Raw genomic sequence first — 21334 nt, 5'->3', positions numbered from 1 at the left:
ATGATGGTGGTGTTGATGGTGATGGTGATGAAGACGGTGGTGGTGTCATTATGATGATGATGGTGATGATGGTGGTGGTGATGAAGATGGGGGTGATGGTGGCGATGCTGATGGTGTTGGTGGTGTTGGTGGTGGTGGTGGTGGTGGTGGTGAAGATGGGGATGGTGTCATTATGATGATAGTGTTGATGGTGATGATGATGGTGGTGTTGATGGTGATGGTGATGAAGACGGTGGTGGTGTCATTATGATGAAGATGGGGGTGATGGTGGCGATGCTGATGGTGATGACTGATGATTTAGTTGGACAGAGAGGAAAATATGGATGTGTGGGGTAAGGGGCAGTGAAAAGGTGGCAGAATGAATGGACCTTAGAACCTAGGTAGAAGAATCATTGACCTCAGGGTGCCTGGAGCCTAGAGAACGGGATTCTTGAAACTGATGTTACGGTATGAGAATGATTATTGTCAGTGATAGTGAAAGGTTGTTGTTGAATCACGCGAATACACCAGGATTCTTGGCTCCCGGAGGAGAAGAATTCAATCCGGGCCCAGAGACAAGGCTTGATTGCTCAGAGCTTTTGTGTAATAAAGTTTTATTAAAGTATAAAGGAGATAGAGAAAGCTTCTGACATAGGCATCAGAAGGGGGCAAAAAGAGTACCCCCCTGCTAGTCTTCAGCTGGATGTTATATAGTCACTAGCAGTCTGTTAATGAAAGAAAGGAATGTCTTATAATTCAGAATAGCACCAGGCCCCTCGCCCATAAGATGCATTTTGGGATAATCTTAGGCCATAAAATAATTAACTTGAATCTTAAAGAAGGGCAGACCACCATACAAAGTTTCATTTACATAGATTAGGGGAACAATATCTGAGTATAACATTACTGGTTTGTCAAGTACGTTTTGGGCCCAGAGGCGGAACCAACTTGGAGACCGAGTTTGGGGTAAAGGCGTAGTACATTAGCATAGCTTAAGACAAACATTTCCATAAGAAAAAGGCATTGGTTATCTCTAGGCTCAAGAATAGCTAACTTCAGGTGAAACCAGGTGTCATTATGGCAACACAGTATTTTAAGAGAAACCTTTCTTTAAATTTGTATAGAGAAGGAAAAAAATATTGCTAGTTTGTTTCCTCCTGCCGCTTAAGAGAGATAAAAATGTCTGACACTTGCAGGCTATTTCCTCCATTTGGAGACCCCTGGCCTTCCTGCCTGTTACCCTTTCAATAGGGGACAGATGAGAACAGCATGGAGTGACTGAGGCGTGGTTCTTGCGTGAGAGGGAGACAGAGAACGACAAAGCATGCTGTTGAGAGGAGAACCTACAGGGACACCGAAACCAAGCCTGTGTGGGAAAGAGTGCCAGTCAGCCAGGAGGTGAAGACTTTAGGGAGGCAGGGACAGTGGCCTTTGGGTCCGAGGATGGCACCAATGGGAGGGTTCTCTACTACTGATATGAAGGGATAAGCTTCAGAGCTGGAGGCCCTTGGGAGGGAGCACTGTTCTGGAAGTGACAGTGAGGAGCAGGAAGGAGCACTGTGAGCGGCAGAAGGGGTGTGGGAAAGGGATCAGGCCCGAGGGGAAGAGTGTTCCTAAGGAGATCAAATTTCAGTTGGAGCCAGAAGGTGAATGTTTGCAGAAGTTGAGTTGAGGATTGAGGCGACTGCAGAGGATATGGGGGTGTTTAGGTGGGGATGTAGAGCCTGGTGGGTTTAAGGGCCCTGAGCAGGCGGGGACGGTCTGGGTGCCTGATGTGAACCAGGACAGAAAGCATGATGGCCTTAGATCTGAGGCGCCAGGGCGGAGAGCTGTGTGTGGTGCCTCTCCCCGAGGGCAGGAGGGAGGAGAGAGTAAGGGAGGAGGGAGCAAGGGAGGAGGGAGGAGGAAGCGAGGGGGTCGGGGGAAGAGCTGGGGACCTTGCCTGGAGCCCCAGGGCCCTGTCTACCGCATGGGAGGTCAGGGGAGGCGCCCTGTATCCAGGAAGACTTGAAGCTCAGCAGATACTAGTCATTACTACTGCTGTTATTGGGGCTCCCCTAGTAGCTCAGCTGGTAAAGAATCTGCCTGCAATGCAGGAGACCCCAGTTTGATTTCTGGGTTGGAAAGATCCGTTGGAGCAGGGATAGGCTATCCATTCCAGTATTCTTGGGCTTCCTCGGTGGCTCAGCTGGTAAAGAATCTGCCCACAATGCGGGACACCTGGCTTCGATCCCTGGGTTGGGAAGATCCCCTGGAGAAGGGAAAGGCTACCCCCTCCAGTATTCTGGCCTGGAGAATCCCATGGCCTGTATAGTCCACGCCGTCCCAAAGAGTCTGACCTGCCTGAGTGACTTTCACTTTCACTGTCGTTGTTTCTTCCGTCTATAAAAGCTGCTGATTGTACCAGTGGGGAGACCCTGGTCACATGATGTTGCGGTTATCTTTTTTCCTGGCTGCCCCACAGAGCTATGAGTTCCTGGAGAGCCTCTGTTGCCTTGGAATCCCCATTGCCTAGCACAGTACTTAGCCCAAGGTGTCTATCAACTGGTATGTATTGAGTAAAAAAGGCTCAGAGAGATATACTCACTTACCCAAGGTCACACAGCAAAAATAGAACCTGGACAAATCACTGGGGCTCCTGATTCTCAGTACTCTTTGGAACTCCTGCTAGGTCTGAAGTCCTCTAATTCTTGTAATGGTTACTTTTCCCCTTGATCTCTTTCCCTTTAGCCCATTTATTTTTTCTGTGAGATCTGCAGCGCTGGCTGGAGTTTGAAGCCCAGAATCCCCATCAGTGTTCAAAGGCTCTCTCTTTTTGCTCATATGTAATCTTCAAAAAGCCCTTTTCTCCCACTGGTGATCTTCCCTGGGGGAACCCTGGTAAGGCCCTAAAATAGGAACAGCAGCCTGGCTAAATAGGGCTTTTCGGCTAATAGAATCAATGACTGGCAGGGGAGAAAACAGGAGAAGAGGTGGGTAGCTCTTTGTCAACCGTCTGCTCTTGGCACTGGGGGCTTCTTAAGTCCATTAGCCTCTGTTAATTTCTCTGGTGTTTGATGGCGAAGGAGACGTAACCGGCTGGAAATAGTCTTTGAGTGGGTGATTCACACCCAAAACTGACAGGCTGAGATAAACCCGTTTAGGGCAAGAAGAGCAGCATCTCCATGCATCCAGAAAATTTGAGGAGTGGGAGGAGAGAACCCCATGATCCAATGCCAACCTCTTGATCACGGATTCCCTCCTGAGATGCTGTCATCCGGGGGCTTAGCATAACCGCTTTAGAGCCAGGATTTGGAAAGTGGGGGGGTCAGTGCTCTGCGATCAGCTCAGAAACAATGGGTTTCAAACCTCGATTTCCCTTCTGAAAACTTCAGTGGCTGGACAGGCACTAGGGGCAAATAGAGATGAGGACGAACATGGAAGAGCACCTTCCCCTCCTGGAGATCAGTGTGTGTGTTGTGTGTGTGTGTTGTGTGTGTGTGTGTTGTGTGTATGTGTGGTGTATGTATGTGTGGTGTGTGTGGTGTGTCTGTGGTGTGTGTGTGTACTGTGTGTGTGTGTGTGGTGTGTGTTTTGTGTGTGGCGTGTGTGTGTGTGTACTGTGTGTGTGTGTGGCATGTGTGTGTGTGTTGTGTGTATGTGTGGTGTATGTATGTGTGGTGTGTTTGTGGTGTGTGTGTGTGTTTGTGGTGTGTGTGTGTGGTGTGTCTGTGGTGTGTGTGTTTTGTGTGTGTGTGTGTGTGTGTGTGTTGTGTGTATGTGTGGTGTATGTATGTGTGGTGTGTGTGTGGTGTGTGTAGTATGTGTGGTGTGTGTGTGTGGTGTGTGTATATTGCGTGTGTGTGGTGTGTGTGTATTGTGTGTGTGTGGTGTGTGTGTGTATGTGTGTATGTATGTGGTGTGTGTGCGTGTGTTGTGTGTGTGTACTGTGTGTAATGAATGAATGGGGGTGGGGATATGAGGGCAGAGAGGATGCTGACCCAAGAGAGGCAAGAAGTGGGAAGGTCAGGAAAGGGTTGTGCAAGTCCTTCCTGGCCCCCCAGAGGAAAATCTGTTTTTTTGGAGCAAGAGGCAGGAGGAGGATGAAGTCTCAAAGCCTCTGGAGAGAGCTCTGAGGAAAAGGAACTGGCTCTCCTTGTGCCTTTGGAGGGGAGAGTGAGGACGAACACGGGGTAGATGCCCCAGGAAGACAAAATGCGATGCCGTCTGGGAAGGCGCTCTCCATCACGTCCAGAATCTGCTGCTCTGGAGGATGAGTTCCTGGTTCTGCGAAGTGTGGACCTGTGCGTGAAGGCCATCGGACAGCGCGTGGGATCAGGAGACCGCTGGGCCCGTCTGAGGCGCAACCCTCCCACTCGCCTGCCCGCACCTCACTGCACAGTCCATGGCACGCCCTGTCGGTGCCACGTCCACCCTATCCCTACCAGCCTGCTGCGGCCATTGCTGGAATCCCAGCCCAAGCCGTTTCCTCCTCCCCCCAGGCAGCTGCGCTGGCCGCCTAGTGATCCCTCAGCCTGCCAGCCTTTTTCTAACCTATGATCTACCCTCCCCAGAGCAGCCTGAGTGATATTTAAAAAATGTAAATCAGATCATCTTTTAAAAATATAAAAAATCCTCTAGTGGCTTCTCATGACTCTTAGAATAAAACCCAAATCCCATCATCATAGTCCATGAGCCCCTGAACTAAGTGCTTTTTCTCCCCTCTGACCTCACCTCGTGCTGCACCCCCCAGAGTCCCCACTTCTCTCTTCCCACCTCCAGATCAGTGCTCACTGTGGTCCTTTTGTCTGGAGCCCTCTGCCCACGGACCTTTGCACGATTATTTTTTTCCTCCTTTTTCAGGTCTCAGCCTTCCTTAGACCTCCTTTTGAAATTAACCCCCCGCCCCCACCTTGCTAGTCTCTTCATCTAGTTCTATTTTCTTACTGCTTCTCGCTGTCTGGAATCATCTTGAGAATGCATGAATTGTTTCTGTACTTTCTGTCTTCCACCATGACATTGCAAGCTTCTAGCAGAGAGCTTATCTGCCCGTTCACCCCTTGAATGCTGGGCAGGCAGGACGCTCTCAGAACACACTTGTGTCTGTTGCTGCTGACACATACACACTCAGATCAGATCAGTTCAGTCGCTCAGTCGTGTCCGACTCTTTGCGACCCCATGAATCGCAGCACTCCAGGCCTCCCTATCCATCACCAACTCCCGGAGTTCACTCAAACTCACGTCCATCGAGTCAGTGATGCCATCCAGCCGTCTCATCCTCTGTCGACCCCTTCTCCTCCTGCTCCCAATCCCTCCCAACATCAGAGTCTTTTCCAATGAGTCAACTTTTCTCATGAGGTGGCCAAAGTACCGGAGTTTCAGCTTTAGCATCATTCCTTCCAAAGAAATCCCAGGGCTGATCTCCTTCACAATGGACTGGTTGGATCTCCTTGCAGTCCAAGGGCTCTCAACAGTCTTCTCCAACACCACAGTTCAAAAGCATCAATTCTTCGGTGCTCAGCTTTCTTCACAGTCCAACTCTCACATCCATACATGACCACAGGAAAAACCATAGCCTTGACTAGACGGACCTTTGTTGACAAAGTAATGTCTCTGCTTTTGAATATGCTATCTAGGTTGGTCATAACTTTCCTTCCAAGGAGTAAGCGTCTTTTAATTTCATGGCTGCAGTCACCATCTGCAGTGATTTTGGAGCCCCCCAAAATAAAGTCTGACACTGTTTCCACCATTTCCCCATCTATTTCCCATGAAGTGGTGGGACTGGATGCCATGATCTTCGTTTTCTGAATGTTGAGCTTTAAGCCAACTTTTTCACTCTCCACTTTCACTTTCATCAAGAGACTTTTTAGTTCCTCTTCACTTTCTGCCATAAAGGTGGTGTCATCTGCATATCTGAGGTTATTGACATTTCTCCTGGCAATCTTGATTCCAGCTTGTGCTTCCTCCAGCCCAGTGTTTCTCATGATGTACTCTGCATATAAGTTAAATAAACAGGGTGACAATATACAGCCTTGACGAACTCCTTTTCCTATTTGGAACCAGTCTCTTGTTCCATGTCCAGTTCTAACTGTTGCTTCCTGACCTGCATACAAATTTCTCAAGAGGCAGATCAGGTGTTCTGGTATTCCCATCTCTTTCAGAATTTTCCACAGTTTATTGTGATCCACACAGTCAAAGGCATAGTCAATAAAGCAGAAATAGATGTTTTCTGGAACCCTTTTGCTTTTTCCATGATCCAGCGGATGTTGGCAATTTGATCTCTGGTTCATCTGCCTTTTCTAAAACCAGCTTGAACATCAGGAAGTTCATGGTTCACATATTGCTGAAGCCTGGCTTGGAGAATTTTGAGCATTACTTTACTAGTGTATGAGATGAGTGCAATTGTGCGGTAGTTTGAGCATTCTTTGGCATTGCCTTTCTTTGGGATTGGAATGAAAACTGACCTTTTCCAGTCCTGTGGCCACTGCTGAGTTTTCCAACTTTGCTGGCATATTGAGTGCAGCACTTTCACAGCATCATCTTTCAGGATTTGGAATAGCTCAACTGGAATTCCATCACCTCCACTAGCTTTGTTCGTAGTGATGCTAAGGCCCACTTGACTTCACATTCCAGGATGTCTGGCTCTAGGTGAGTGATCACACTATCGTGATTATCTGGGTCGTGAAGATCTTTTTTGTACAGTTCTTCTGTATATTCTTGCCATCTGTTCTTAATATCTTCTCCTTCTGTTAGGTCCATACCATTTCTGTCCTTTATCGAGCTCATCTTTGCATGAAATGTTCTTTTGGTATCTCTGATTTTCTTGAAGAGATTCCTAGTCTTTCCCATTCTGTTGTTTTCTTCTATTTCTTTGCATTGATCGCTGAAGAAGGCTTTCTTATCTCTTCTTGCTATTCTTTGGAACTCTGCATTCAGATGCTTATATCTTTCCTTTTCTCCTTTGCTTTTCTCTTCTCTTCTTTTCACAGCCATTTGTAAGGGCTCCCCAGACAGCCATTTTGCTTTTTTGCATTTCTTTTCTATGGGAATGGTCTTGATCTCTGTCTCCTGTACAATGTCACGAACCTCATTCCATAGTTCATCAGGCACTCTATCAGATCTAGGCCCTTAAATCTATTTCTCACTTCCACTGTATAATCATAAGGGATTTGATTTAGGTCATACCTGAATGGTCTAGTGGTTTCCCTACTTTCTTCACATACACACTGCTGTGTATAAAAGAGAAAACTAATGCTCACCTAGCATATAGCACGGGGGGAAAGAAGTACAAGCTGTAAGACTGTATTAAATTCACCTGAAAAATGCATCCCAATGTGCAGTAGGTGTAGACAAAATGCTGTTTGATTCCACTTACAGGAGGTACTGAGAACAGTCACATTCATAGAGTCGGAAAGTACATTGGTAGATGCCGGGGGAGGGGGTGAAGGCGGACTTAGGTTTAATGAGGACAGAGTTTCACTCTAGGAAAGTGAAGAGCTCAGGATAGAGATGATGGTGCGAGTTGCACAACAGTATGGATGTACTTGGTACCACTGGTTAAAATAGGATGTTTTATGTTATGAGGCCTTTACTACAATAAAAAAAGCATTTAAAAAAAAGGAGCTGGAAACTTTCTTGGCAAACCCCCTCCCCCCCCAAACAAAAACATGCTTGTTTAATAAATGAGTGAATGAATGAATGAATGAGTCAGACACTCTTGGGTCTGACATCTTGGATCTACTATCTACAAGCTCCTTTAAGCCTGACATTCAAGGCTCTTAAGACCAGGTCTCATTTTATCTTTTCAGTGCTGGGCCTCTTGACTTTCAGCTCCCCATTCATTCCGCTGAGGCTCTTGCACACCCTCTTCCTTGCGGTCCAGCTTAAACTTCTCTTCTAGTGCTCCAAGCACTGGGTCACCAGAGCACAAGAGATTCATGGCCTAATTATAAAATGACCCATTTATTCCTTAAAGGGTACTGGCCACAGTTTTACTAGGGATGGGCTACCAGGAGTCACTTGAACATTTTCCTCATGTGTTGATTCATCTTCTCTTGTAATAAAAACTTTCAGAGCAAAAAACAGAATTTTGGCTAACTCTCATGACAGAGGGGTAAGTAAAGCCCAGAGAAGTCAAGCATGTCACTCAGGTCACACAGCGAGTCAGCAGCAGAATCGAGATTAGAAGCCACGTCTCCTGCCTACGTGCTGTGGATGTGGCTTCAGGGAGCTGGTGGCTGAGTTTAGTTTGGATTCAGCCTGGGCAGGCAGCCCAGGGCCCAGTCTGGCTTGGCTGTGCCCCTGGGCACAGTGTGGCTGGCGGCAGCGGGAGGCCATTGGGGCGTGCAAGTCCCTCTTGCTGATACCCTCACGTACAAACATCATTCTTGGAGCCAGTGCATGGGGACAGTGTACCCAGCTGGCTGTAGCAGGTATCAGCTTGCATACCTATAGCCTCCTCTGAGGCTTCCCTTCTTAGGGGTCTGGACTGAGATTTCTACCAAGAAAGTGGGAACAAGGCTGAGCCCTGGAGGTTTTCACCCAGGCTGATGGGTTTCCTGGGTTCAGCCAGTGTTGGGTCGGGGAGAGGTGATTCTCAAAGGGAGCGGTGCTGCCCTCTTCAGGGTATTTTGGGTATTTATGAGGGTGTTTCCTAGTTGTCCAACGACTGCGGAAACTGAAAACAATTAGTGGGTGGAAGATAGAATTGTCCAATATATTGCCTGTTCTATGATGAGTAGGCTCCGGGAGTTGGTGATGGACACAGGAAGCATGGCGTCCTGCAGTCCATGGGGTTGCAGAGAGATGGACACGACTGAGCGACTGAAATGAACTAAGAAAGTTCCATATTACAAAGAATCCACTTGCATCTTTCTGAGCAACTTTTACATGTCTCACTGGAAATACATGTAAATGAAAAATCAGTTTATAGTTTTATGTATCTCTAGAACTCTATAACTCTTTATCTATCTATATAAAGAAATCTATTTTGTGCATGGTTTTAAGATACACTGAAGTTTCTAGGAAAGCAACTACTGGGTAAATCAATGATGGACTGTATTTTTTTTGTTATTGTCCAAAACTTTGCCAAAAGTAGTTTACCATTCAGAAAATTATGTTGTGGATGGCAAGGCCACTGCTGAATTTAAGATGCCGATACCTTCCCCCAGGTCCCAGTCTGTCTCTGCAGTTATAAATATAGAAAGGTGCTTATTTAGCCCTTATTTCAAAATGTCAACGATAGAGAAAAAATGTCAACAGTAGTCAGTTGAATACTGTCTTATGTCTCCTAAATCCCAACCTGCTTATTAGAAAGAGGTGCAGACATCTTATCGATCCGTGTGTCTTCCCCAAGTCATGTATGAGCAATTATTTATTGAAATATAATATTAAGATATCTCCTTTTCTTTGTTTTAAAATGTTCTATATCATTATCTTTAAAATATATTTATTTAAAAATTATGTGGGTAGGTTGTACTATAACCTACAGGTAGTATACGTACCTACACTAGTGTACATAATAGTGTATATCCTACACTATACTAGCTCATCATAGTAAATGGGGTGTTATAAAAGAATTGCTGTGAAAGGGGTATTTGGTCCTAAGAGAAAAATAAAGCCTGTTGCCTAACCCCTAGGGGCATACATCTGGTTTATCAATACCACCTAAATCCTGTCTACATTTTCCTTCCTGGAGCTCTGACTCACATGCAGCTGTATGGTCTTTCCTAGGTCGCTTCAGTTGTGTCTGATTCTTTGAGACCCTGTGAACTGTAGCCCACCAGGCTCCTCTGTCCATGGGATTCTCCAGCAAGAATACTGGAGTGGGTTGCCATTTCCTTCTCCAGGGGATCTTCCCGACCCAGGGACTGAACCGGTGGTTCTTACATCTCCTTCACTGGCATGCGAGTTCTTTACCACTGATCTTTGTTCGTTCATTTGCTGATTCAACATAGATTAAGACCTGCTAGGTGCCAGGCGCATTGCTAGGCCCCCGTGTACATCATTTCATTTAATCCTGATGCCCACCCTGCAGAGTAGGAATTATTATCCTTCGCTTGCAGACCCAGGCCCAGGTTCCAATGAATTCCCAGGTCTTCAGAAGCAACAGAAAAGCAAACGGGCATTTGCAGTCCAGTGTGATCCCTGCTTTCATAGGGGAAGCACGGGGCCACAGGACCCAGAGGATGGGTGTCCAACCCTCTTTCAGAGGGAGAGAAGGCTGGTGTAAAGGTGGATTTCTGATGGGTCAGTGTCTGAGCTCAGCCTTAACGGGTGGGTAGGAGTCAGGGAGGCAGAAGAAGGAAGCAGTTGTAGGCTGGGGGATGCAGTGGAAGGGTTCCATGGCAGGAATGAGCTTGGCAGGCCTGGAGCTTGCACTCTGTTCGTTCTGGTTGGAGTCCCCAGTGAGTGGGGTGGATGAGAGAGGAGGCTGTGGGCAGGGAGGAGGTAGCCTCTCATAGTGGTGCCTGATTTCCTGGGTGCAGCCCAGAAAATCTCTCACTTGGTTTCACAGGCAATAGAGAGCCATGGAAGACTATATACAATGGAATGATGTGGTTAGTGTTGGGGCTTGGAGGGATCACTGACATTGAAAACTGGTGACTGATTGGTGAAGGGATAGCTGAAGACTAAGAGACCAGGTCAGAAGCTCTTAGCCTAACTAAGTAGTTCACTAATAATGCAAGTATTTGTTGAGTGTCTCCCATATTGTAGTCACTGCCTGAAGTTAGAAGCCCCCAAAGACCCCAAAGTCAGAAGTCTGATCACTTAGTTCCTACAAAACCAATATGAACCAGAATGGTCACAGTAATTAGGTTCCTGGGCCAAACCCACCCCTTGGCCTTCTGGGAGACCACATTTGTTTACAGTGCTAATCCAATGAGCAGTTCCCTTCAAAAAGGCAGCAAAGAAAAGGCAGCAAAGGAGTCATCTGGCTCCTGGATAAACCTATATTTTGGATAATTTATTATTGTTCAGAAATGCTTTCTAATTGACTGAATATTAATTAGCTGAAGCTCTGTGTAGATGAAGATGTTAAGCTGTCATTACAAAAAAGCTTGCTTGCGTTCATGTCCATACGGTGCAGTCATCAGTTACAACAGTGGAGAGTCAGCCGCTGTGCTGAATAAAGTTCTCCTTGGAAGGGGAAGATGTTTGAACTTAGAGGCCAGTTAGTCACAAGGGTGATGCAGGGGCCTGCAGGTGTTTGGAGATGCTGGGGGAAGGGAGATGACTAGATACATAATCCCTAGGGAAGAAAAGGAAGATCATGAGTCTAGAGAAAGCTGAGTGAGCCCTTCGGGTTAAAGACTTCCTAGACCCGCTTGCTCTCATTCACTTACTCAATAATGTTAAATAGCATTTGCCATTTAGAACAGAGGTCAAAAGAGATACAGCCCCTGTCCTCATGGAATTTATAATTTATTGGGATACAGACATTAAACAGCTGATTAGACAAATGATTATTTAATTACAATTGTGATAAATGTCATTAAAGGACAGTTCAGGATGATATATGAGAGGGAATCACCATTTGATGGAATGTGATTTTGGGGTGGGCTTTCTAGTACAGCCACTATGGAGAACAGTGTGGAGATTCCATAAAAAACTGGAAATAGAACTGCCTTATGACCCAGCAATCCTGCTGCTGGGCATACACACCAAGGAAACCAGAATTGAAAGAGACACGTGTACCCCAGTGTTCATCGCAGCGCTATTTATGGAAGCAACCTAGATGTCCATCAGCAGACGAATGGATAAGAAAGCTGTGGTACATATACACAATGGAGTATTACTCAGCCATTAAAAAGAATACATTTGAATCAGTTCTAATGAGGTGAATGAAACTGGAGCCTATTATACAGAGTGAAGTAAGCCAGAAAGAAAAACACCAATACAATATACTAACGAATATATATGGAATTTAGAAAGATGGTAACAATAACCTTGTATGCGAGATAGCAAAAGAGACACAGATATATAGAATGGTCTTTTGGACTCTGTGGGAGAGGAGGAGGGTGGGATGATCTGGGAGAATGGCATTGAAACATGTATAATATCATATATGAAACGAATCTCCAGTCCAGGTTTGATGCATGGTACAGGATGCTTGGGGCTGGTGCACTGGGATGACCCAGAGGGATGGTACGGGAAGGGAGGTGGGAGAGGGGTTCAGGATGGGGAACATGTGTATACCCGTGGCAGATTCATGTTGATGTATGGCAAAACCAATACAATATTGTAAAGTAATTAGCCTCAAATTAAAATAAATAAATTTAAATTTTAAAAAATCTGAAGAAGAAAGTGATGTTTGACATGAGACTTGAGAACAAGCATAAATGGTAGCTCAGAAGGAAACCTGTTTTTGACCCCTGGGTCAAGAAGATCCCCTGGAGAAGGAAATGGCTACCCACTCCAGTATTCTTGTCTGGAAAATCCTGTGGACCGGGGAGCCTGGTGGGCTTCATTCCACAGGATCCTAAAGAGTTGGACACAACTAAGAGACTAACACTTTTTTTCTTGAGAAAAGGGGTGTTTGAGATGAGACTGGAGACCAAGTATTAATAGGCGATAGCAAGGTGGGATGGGGGTGCAGTAGGGCGGAGGGAACAGCAGCTGCAAAAGCTCAGAGATGGACCACACAGATGAGGCCCGCCAGGTCACGTGTACACAGCAAAGAAGACGTGAAGCTGGAAGAAGGGGCGCCTCTCGGTGCATCTCCAACCCTGCTCTCAGATGACTCAGGCAGGAGCAGAGGGCTTTGCATCAGGGCACCTCAAATATTTTGGCAAATAAAAGGGTTAAACTAGACTGTTTAAACATATTTATTTTTACTTTATATCTGTAACTAGGTTATATCTTGAGTATTAACTCTTACCTCTTAGTGTGGTTGCCTAGGAGTGCTCTGCTGAGGATTCTGAGGCTCTCTCCAGGTTAGAGCCAAAGAAAGGCATGGTTGATCAGTGATGATTTTTGTGGGTAAGGGGAAGAAATTGGTAGCTTCGTCGTTGTTCAGTAGCTCAGTCATGTCCAACTTTTTGTGACCCCGGCTGTAGCACGCCATGCCTCCCTGTCCTTCACCATCTCCCAGAGCTTGCTCAAACTCATGTCCAGTGAGTCAGTGATGACATCCAACCATCTCATCCTGTGTCATCCCCTTCTCCCCTGCCCACAGTCTTTCTCAGCATCAGGGTCTTTTCCAATTAGTTAGTTCTTCCCATCAGGTGGCCAAATTATTGGAGCTTCAGCTTCAGGATCAGTCCTTCCAATGAATATTCAGGGTTCATTTCCTTTAGGATTGACTGGTGTGATATCTTTGCAGTGCAAGGGACTCTCAAGAGTCTTCTTCAACACCCCAGTTCAAAAGCATCAATTCTTGGTAGCTTAAGAGGTCATTAATTGCTGTCTTATTTACTAGCTCTATTAACAAACCACCCTAAAATTTAGTAGTGTCAAGTAATTATTTTTATTGTGCTGCCAGGTTTTGTGGGCCAGGAACTTGGATGGGGAAATCTGTGACTTGTCTTCTCATTCTCTTGACATTGTCCTTTGCAGAGCAAAAGTTTTTAAGTTTTTAATTCCAGAGAAGTCAAGCATATCAAATGCATCTTTCATGGATCGTGACTTTGGTATTGTATCTACAAAGTCACTGTCACATCCAAGGCATTTAGGGGAGCAGCTAATTTTGTTTATTAAACTTGTATCTTTAATCTTGCTATAATCACTTATTAGGTCCTTTTCTGATGACAGACATAGTAACAGGTGTGAGCTTATATGGCCCCAACCACTCCATAGATTTTGAAAGCAACGTGTGGATTTGCTGTTTGTTATTTGGTTGCTGTTATGTGTATGAAACCTAAAAGCAAGTAAACAGAAATTCTAATTCCTAAAATTTAATACGTATTTTAAAAGAGACCAAAAAAAAAAAAAAAGGGAAGGATTTTTGAGGAAAGAATGTTTAAGGTAGCCAATAACTTAAAAACAGTTCTTGAAAGAAGACTCTGCCCTTTTCTTGTTCTTGTAAGAGGCAACAATGATGTCGACATGTTCTTTAGCAAGCTCACCCTGAACACATTACATCTGCCACAAAAGGTACCCACATCCTTTGGAAATGGATCCAGCTGAGGGTGTGGCTGCCTTAGGTTAAGCTTCTTGAAGCAGACTCTGAGAAGGAGATGGTATTGGTTCCTTTTAGCTCTTGGGAATGGCATCTGGGAGAAAGAGAGAGAAGCAGGACTAGGCAGAGGGAGGAATTGAACTGCAGACACCTCAGCTCATTCTGCAGAAAGCTCCAGAGCTGAGATGGCCCTTCAGAGTTGGTCTCGATTGAGGGAAAGGGTCCAGGTCTTTGTAGCCTCATATGGAAGTGTCTGCTTCCGGCAGAGGACATCACCTTGGGTGAGTCAGTTCACTTCTGCTAAGGGCAGTTCCCAGAGAAGGATGCTTTGTGAGCCTCCAGCAGTGAACGTTCTCAGAGGAAGCTAGGGCAGTGGGTGCCTTGGTCCCAGAGGGACACGTGGGAGGCACATCACAGAGTCCACTGTTGCTGTGAAGAGGGTCTTGCCATGGGAAGGCGATCGTCACAAATCTGCCATCCGTTTGGGAAGAAACTAACAGGAGTGTGAGGCTCATAAAGACAAGAACCAGGTCTGATGTGTCTTTCAGTTGAGTTTAGCCCCACAGTTTCGTGAATGTGAATGCCCAGAGGACGTCTTTTTAGCATGAATGAATGAAGGAAGGGATCTGAAGATAGAATTAAGTCATGTTGAAGAATTTTTCTGCAGGTCACAGCTTCCTCGTGGAAGGAAAAGCAATTCAAGTGTTATAGTCCTGTTGCTAGTGCCCATCAGCTCCTGTTTATGTTTATTCATTTACCCATCCATCACTTAGCATTCATTGAGCAGCTGCTGTATTCCAAGCTCTATGCCAGGCACTCTGGATGCCAGGCACTGAGGATCTCAGAGTCTAGTAGGGTGAAACCACATCACCAATAAAGGTGATCCATCATGGAGTTTTAGAAGACAAATACACAAAACTCAGGGGAGCACTGAGCAGGAGAGAATGAGTCTTCCTGGGAAAGTGGTGTCTTGAAGAAAGGATATTGGAATAGGGTTTTGAAGTATGAATAGGAGTTTACCAGGCAGGATAAGAATGACTGTATTAATATTGCTGCACACATTCTAATCCAGGCCAATCCAGGCTGTTTTCTACTTTGACTGCAATCAACAAAGGGTTAGGGTTAGAAAACTGAGTAACTTTGGAAATGAGGTGATTTAGTCTGTAGCAACCTCTGGGACTTTCATGCAGTGACGCCAGGGGCCTATGGAGAGGAATGTGCTTTACGTGGAATTGGTTTGTTTTAGCTCAGGTGTCCCCTGCTGCACTGTATTGCTCTTCTTCAATATGATTCAAGCCCAAATCACTGAGGACATAGATTAAAATTTCACGGTGATTAAAAAGCCTCTTTCTTCCATCCATGCCTTTTCCCCAGGACTTAGCATTTAATTAGCCAAACATTCATTATCCAGGGAGTTCCAAAGTTTCCAGTGTACGCATCGACCCAAAAAAGAAACCAGAATCATATTTTAAAAGTCACGGTTGCAGTTGCTTTTGGTGAGTTACCATTTATACATTTTCCATCTGTGAGTATTTTCCTGGAGTACCACCTGTTTTCTCCCCACTTTGGTAGTAGAGAATCCAACAGATCGTATCTCAGAATAAATGCATTTTATCTATAGTAGTTTTCCACATTTTTTAAAGTCACAGAATAATCTTCTATAAATACAAATCAGCTTTAGAGCCTCAAATAGACATGGACATTAAAAAATTTTTCTTTTTTCAAATCTCTCATGAGAAGCCTAGAAAATCAATTGAGAGAGAGAAACTCAAAGTGACAGTGAAGATGATGAGAAACCTGAGATGAGAGACACAGCTCGTACTGAGGGCACTTGGGCAAACTCCAGAGGAGAAGGAGTGAATCGCAAAGGCGTGAGAAGTCCTGTCTTTGAATCTGAGGGACCTGGACTTCAAATTTCCTCCGTGCTCCTTGTTGAGACCTTAAATCTGTTACTTAATGTCTCCCACTTTGTGTTTTCACATCTACAATAAGGGGACAACGATGCTTACTGCAAAGTTGAGGTTTGAAGAAACGATGTCTGATACACTGAACCTGCCCACTCAGTGTTCGCTTTCTTCCTGTTCGGGTCACTTCCTGTGCTCGGTTGCCACGGTGAAAACTATGTCTTCCCTCTCAGCAAGCAGCTCTGGTTGGATAAGAGCAAAGGCTTCTGGGATTGCATTTCTTAGACATGTGCAGGGCGTACAGAAACTCCAGAATGAACAGAGCATCTTCTGGATGGTTCAGTTTTGTACTTTGGCAGCTCATTTAAACATAAATTTCAAATTAAAATAAACATGCACAGGCTCTAAAGTAGAGGGCAAATTCCATGTGTTTCATTTTAAAAACTCCAATTCAAAAGAAGCTCTTGCAGGCTGCTTTGGGAGGTGCCTCTTGGGGGCACAACTTTATGCTCATCTGACTTTAGGGGTTTATGGTTCAGGGGAAGGATTTGGAAGCACTGCTCAGGAGTTGGCTGAAAGACTCTGGGTTGTTTTGTTATCGTCACACGCCTTCTAGGGAAGAATAAAGCAAGCTGTGTCATGGAGTTGCAGAGGACTTTTGAAGTATGATCATCTGTTTGGACAGGTCGGCAGAAGAAAATGTGCCGACACTCTAGGACAGATGGTTCTTAAACAAAGCATCTGCATCACGCACTGATTAAGCGTGTGTGGCTCCAGCAGGCAGGCTTTTCTTAGCGCTGGATTGTTAGGGTGACCACGTAACTTTCCATCCAAACCGGGACAGCCGAGAGGGAAGGAGGGTACGGTCAGTAATTACACGGGGTCCATAGGCACCCATGAGGATGGTCTGGAGGTCCAGACGCAGAGTGACTCTGCACCTAATGCTCTATTTCTTTGATTCCAGGAGACCATAAATCATATGGTGCATCATTGATTTAGTAACAGCCTTTTGGAAACAAAAGGAAAAAATTATGCCTACCAACTGCACGATGATGCTTATTTCAGAAATGTCCAATAGAGATGATTTAGAATTGAGAAAACTCATGTTTTTCTACCTTGGGAAATTGGCAGTTCTATTTTGCATATTAAGGGTCTGAGAATGAAGGAAGAAGAAAGTGTCTTTACTTGTACCTAACCCCCTTACATAACAGTCCATGAACTTCCAGATGTTCAAGCTGGATTTAGAAAAGGCAGAGGAACCAGAGATCAAATTGCCAACATCCATTGGATTACAGAAGAAGCAAGAGAGTTCCAGAAAAACTTCTATTTCTGCTTCATGAACTGTGCTAAAGCCTTTCACTATGTGGATCACAAAAAACTGTGGAAAATTCTGAAAGAGATGGGAATACCAGACCACCTTACCTGCCTTCTGAGAAATCTGTATGCAGGTCAAGAAGCAACATTTAGAACTGGACATGGAACAATAGACTGGTTCAAAATTGGGAAAGAAGTGTGTCAAGGCTGTATATTGTCACCCTGCTTATTTAACTTATATGCAGAGTACATCATGTGAAATGCTGGACTGGATGAAGCACAAGCTGGAATCAAGATTGCCAGGACAAATATCAGTAACCTCAGATATGCAGATGACACCACCCTTATGGCAGAGAGCAAAGAAGAACTAAAGAGCCCCTTGATGAAAGTGAAAGAGGAGAGTGAAAAAGCTGCCTTAAAACTCACCATTCAAAAAACTAAGATCATGACATCCAGTCCCATCACTTCAAGGCAAATAGATGGGAAAACAATGGAAACTGACAGACTTTCTTTTCTTGGGCTCCAAAATCACTGCAGATGGTGACTGCAGCCATGAAATTAAAAGACATTTACTCCTTGGAAGGAAAGTTATGACCAACCTAGGTAGCATATTAAAAAGCAGAGACATTACTTTGCGACAGAAGTCCTCATAGTCAAAGCTATGGTTTTTCCAGTGGTCAGGTATGGATATGAGAGTTGGACCATAAAGAAAACTGAGCATCGAGTATTGATGCTTTTGAACTGTGGTGTTGTCTTCTCTTGAGAGTCCCTTAGAGAGCAAGGAGATCAAACCAGTCTATCCTAAAGGAGATCAGTCCTGAATGTTCAATGGAAGGAATTGAAGGAATTGAAGCTGAAACTTCAATACTTTGACCACCTGATGCAAAGAGCTGACTCATTTGAAAAGACCCTGATGCTGGGAAAGACTGTGGGCAGGAGGAGAAGGGGATGACAGAGGATGAGATTGTTGGATGGCATCACTGATTCAATGGATCTGAGTTTGAGCAACTCAGGAGGAGCTGGTGTTGGACAGGGAGGCCTGGCATTCTGCAGTCCATGGGGTCACAAAGAGTCAGACATGACTGAGCAACTGAACTGAACAAATCCATGCGTCGTGGAGCATCTGCTCACATGCCTCTGAGACTCCTGGGTGGGTAGGCTGGGGTGCACTGCCTAGGTAACTGGTTTACTCTCCTTCTCCAACCTCATGTCCACAGGCCCTCCTGCTCCCACTCCTCTCATCAGCCATTCTCCTGGAGCTAATCATAGCCACTGACACCTTTGAGAAGGTCAACTGAAGCTTCATGACACATTTAGTTATTCATTCATTCATTTTGCTCACTCACTTGGGCCTTGTGCCAGGAGCTTCACTGGGCAGTGGGGACATGGAAAGAAACGTCCCTGTGCCTACTTTCAAGGGGCGGAGTCTAGTTGGGGTGGGAGTGTAGCTGCATAAACAGGAAATCCCCACCCAGGGTGAAACAGACAGGGAGGGTCTAGTCCAGGTGGTGGGTCTCTGGAAACGAAGGCACTAGAGATTGATGACCAAAGACAATGGGATTGTCACAGGGAAGGAGGTGGGGCCTTGCTTGAAGGAAGCTGTGGTGTGAAAGAGCACATCCCATTCAATATATGGCTGGGACAGAGGTGACCTGGGACGAGTGATGGCCTGAGGCTGGAGGGGTTGTGTGGGTGCAGGGTGTAGGAGAGGGAGAGACCAAGTCAGATTTACACATTAAGAAAAGCACTCTGGAGGCCCGAAGACCAGTCAGGAGGCACCGGTTTAGACTAGTCTCACAAGCCTCACAGCAGGGTCGTCTAAACGAGAAATGACACAATACCGTTGTGGTGAGCCAATCAGGAAAGTGTTCACAACAGTCACCCCACCTACGAGAGGTAGGGCAGGAATTTGGCCCTAGAGCTCTTGAGTCCTTGGCCAGCACGCGTCCCCTTTGTCTCATTGCCTCTTGTGTGTGTGGATTAGTTGCTCAGTCCTGTCCCACTCTTTGTGACCCCATGGACTATAGATCTCTCCTCTGTCCATGGAATTTTCCAGGCATGAATATTGGAGAAGGGTTGACATTCTCTTCTCTAGGAGATCTTCCTGACCCAGGGATCGAACCCGGGTCTCCTGCATTGCAGGTGGATTCTTTACTGTCTGGAATCTTCCTGCAATGCAAGAGACCGGGGTTCAGTCCTTGGGTTGGGAAGATCCCCTGGATAAGGGAATGGCAACCCACTCCAGTATTCTTGCCTAGAGAATTCCACGGACAGAGGAGTCTGGCAGGCTACAGTCCATGGGGTCGCAGACATGATTAAGAAAAACTCAGCCACACTGTGGGAAGCAGAGAGGACCTTTGTGCAAAGGAGGAAAAGACAGCTGAGGGCAGCGCTGCTCCCTTTCCTTCGGGCCTCAGCTGACTGTCTGTGCACGGGCTGGCCTCCCCACCAAGCCACCTAAAGCAGATCTCCTGTTGACGGGCTGTTTCAGTCTCTGGGGGTCTTCTCATAAACCTGCTTGCCTCCTTGCTTGTGCCTCCCTCTCTAGGAAGTGAGTACTACGAGGAGAAAAGGGACTTCTGCCTTGCTCGCTGCTGTACACGCACACTCAGATACAGTGGCTGAGATATATTAGGCGCTCAGCAAACATTTGCAGAATGAATAGATGATGTCTAGATTGATAGGGGATTGGAAGGGATCTCTGAACTCTCCCCCCCTCCCCTACCATCTCTAAGAGCCTTTGACAAATGTTTTATCACTGGAGCAGTGAAGACTGCCCCCAGAGCCATGAAACACAAGAATGGAGACCCTTCCATCTGGATGCAGAGGCCTTTGGAATTCTCCGGTGGTTCAATGGTTAAGACTCCACGCTTCGCCTGTGGGCAGCCAAGTTCTATCTCTGATCAGGGAATTAAGACGCCACATGTCACGTGGAGCTGCAGAAAAACAAAAAGAACGAAGAGGACTTTCCCGGACACTGTGAGGCTGCCCTGGAAGACAACGAGTCTGCCTGCTTCCCTCCCGGGTCCATCCAGGAAACTGGAGGCCATGGCCTTCCTCCTGTTGTGCACACTCCCTCCCAGACACCGCATGGACCACACTAGCCCCGTGCCGGCTGGAGTCTTGGGGGCGGCCTTAAATCACACGGCCTTCCTGAGGCGGGAGCATCGGCGGGGCCGTGGTCATAGATCACTGGGCTCCGGCCCACGTCGTACATCACCGAGCACCATAAAGCCGCCACGGGTACTCGGGGACGCGCGCTGGAAGCGCTTGGCTGCACAGCGTCTCTGGGAGTAATTGTCCTCATCTGTAACTTTCCCTGTGCTCAGGAGAGCTGTCTTCTCCCTTCTCTCTCTCTTTCTTCTCACTACTCTCCCCTACCCCTTCTTCCCTTCTTCTCCCTTCTTTTATTTTCTAGGAGGGAGGGGTGCTCCTCGGGTAGAAAGATGCAGCATGCGCAAGGTAGGTAAACGGAGATGACGGATGGAGAACGCGCCGGGGATCCCAGAGCACAAGGGGGGCGAACGCAGTAGAAAAAACTGCTGGAAGGTGACCCTGTGGAGAGAAATGTAGCCAGGCTTTGGAATAGGTTAGGTTCTCGGGAGAGGTTGGTGATGCATCGGTTGATGGTAGTGGGAGGAAGTGTGGTCTTGGAGTTTGGAGAGACCTTGCTGTGAATCCTGGCTCTCTGTGTTACTTGATGAGATGATGGAAGGAGCGTCCCAGCGTCTTGGGAAGATGGTGGTCAGGTATTGGTCTGAATGCCTGTCCTGCTTCTCCCCTGACCCGATCCCCTCTCAAGCTTCCCTTTTCTCTGTTGCTGGCAGTGGGACAAGAATAGTGAGTCCTTCACGGCACCATGGTGAAGCGCAAAGACAAAGACAGGCGTAGAGGCGGCTGACAAGCCGCGACGTGCCCTGCAGACAAGCGCTGGTCCTGGCCGTCAGCCTCTGTGAATGTACCGCAGGGGCTCCCCGGGCACTCACAGTCCAGGGCCCCTTGCCCCAGAGCTGTGTCCACCAAAGGGGACACTGGTGCC

Source organism: Bubalus kerabau, chromosome 4 (genome assembly GCF_029407905.1).
Source record: "Bubalus kerabau isolate K-KA32 ecotype Philippines breed swamp buffalo chromosome 4, PCC_UOA_SB_1v2, whole genome shotgun sequence".
In the NCBI taxonomy this organism is placed as follows: Eukaryota; Metazoa; Chordata; class Mammalia; order Artiodactyla; family Bovidae; genus Bubalus; species Bubalus kerabau.
The sequence above is the reverse complement of the archived record's forward strand: the minus strand, read 5'-3'. Positions refer to the sequence as shown.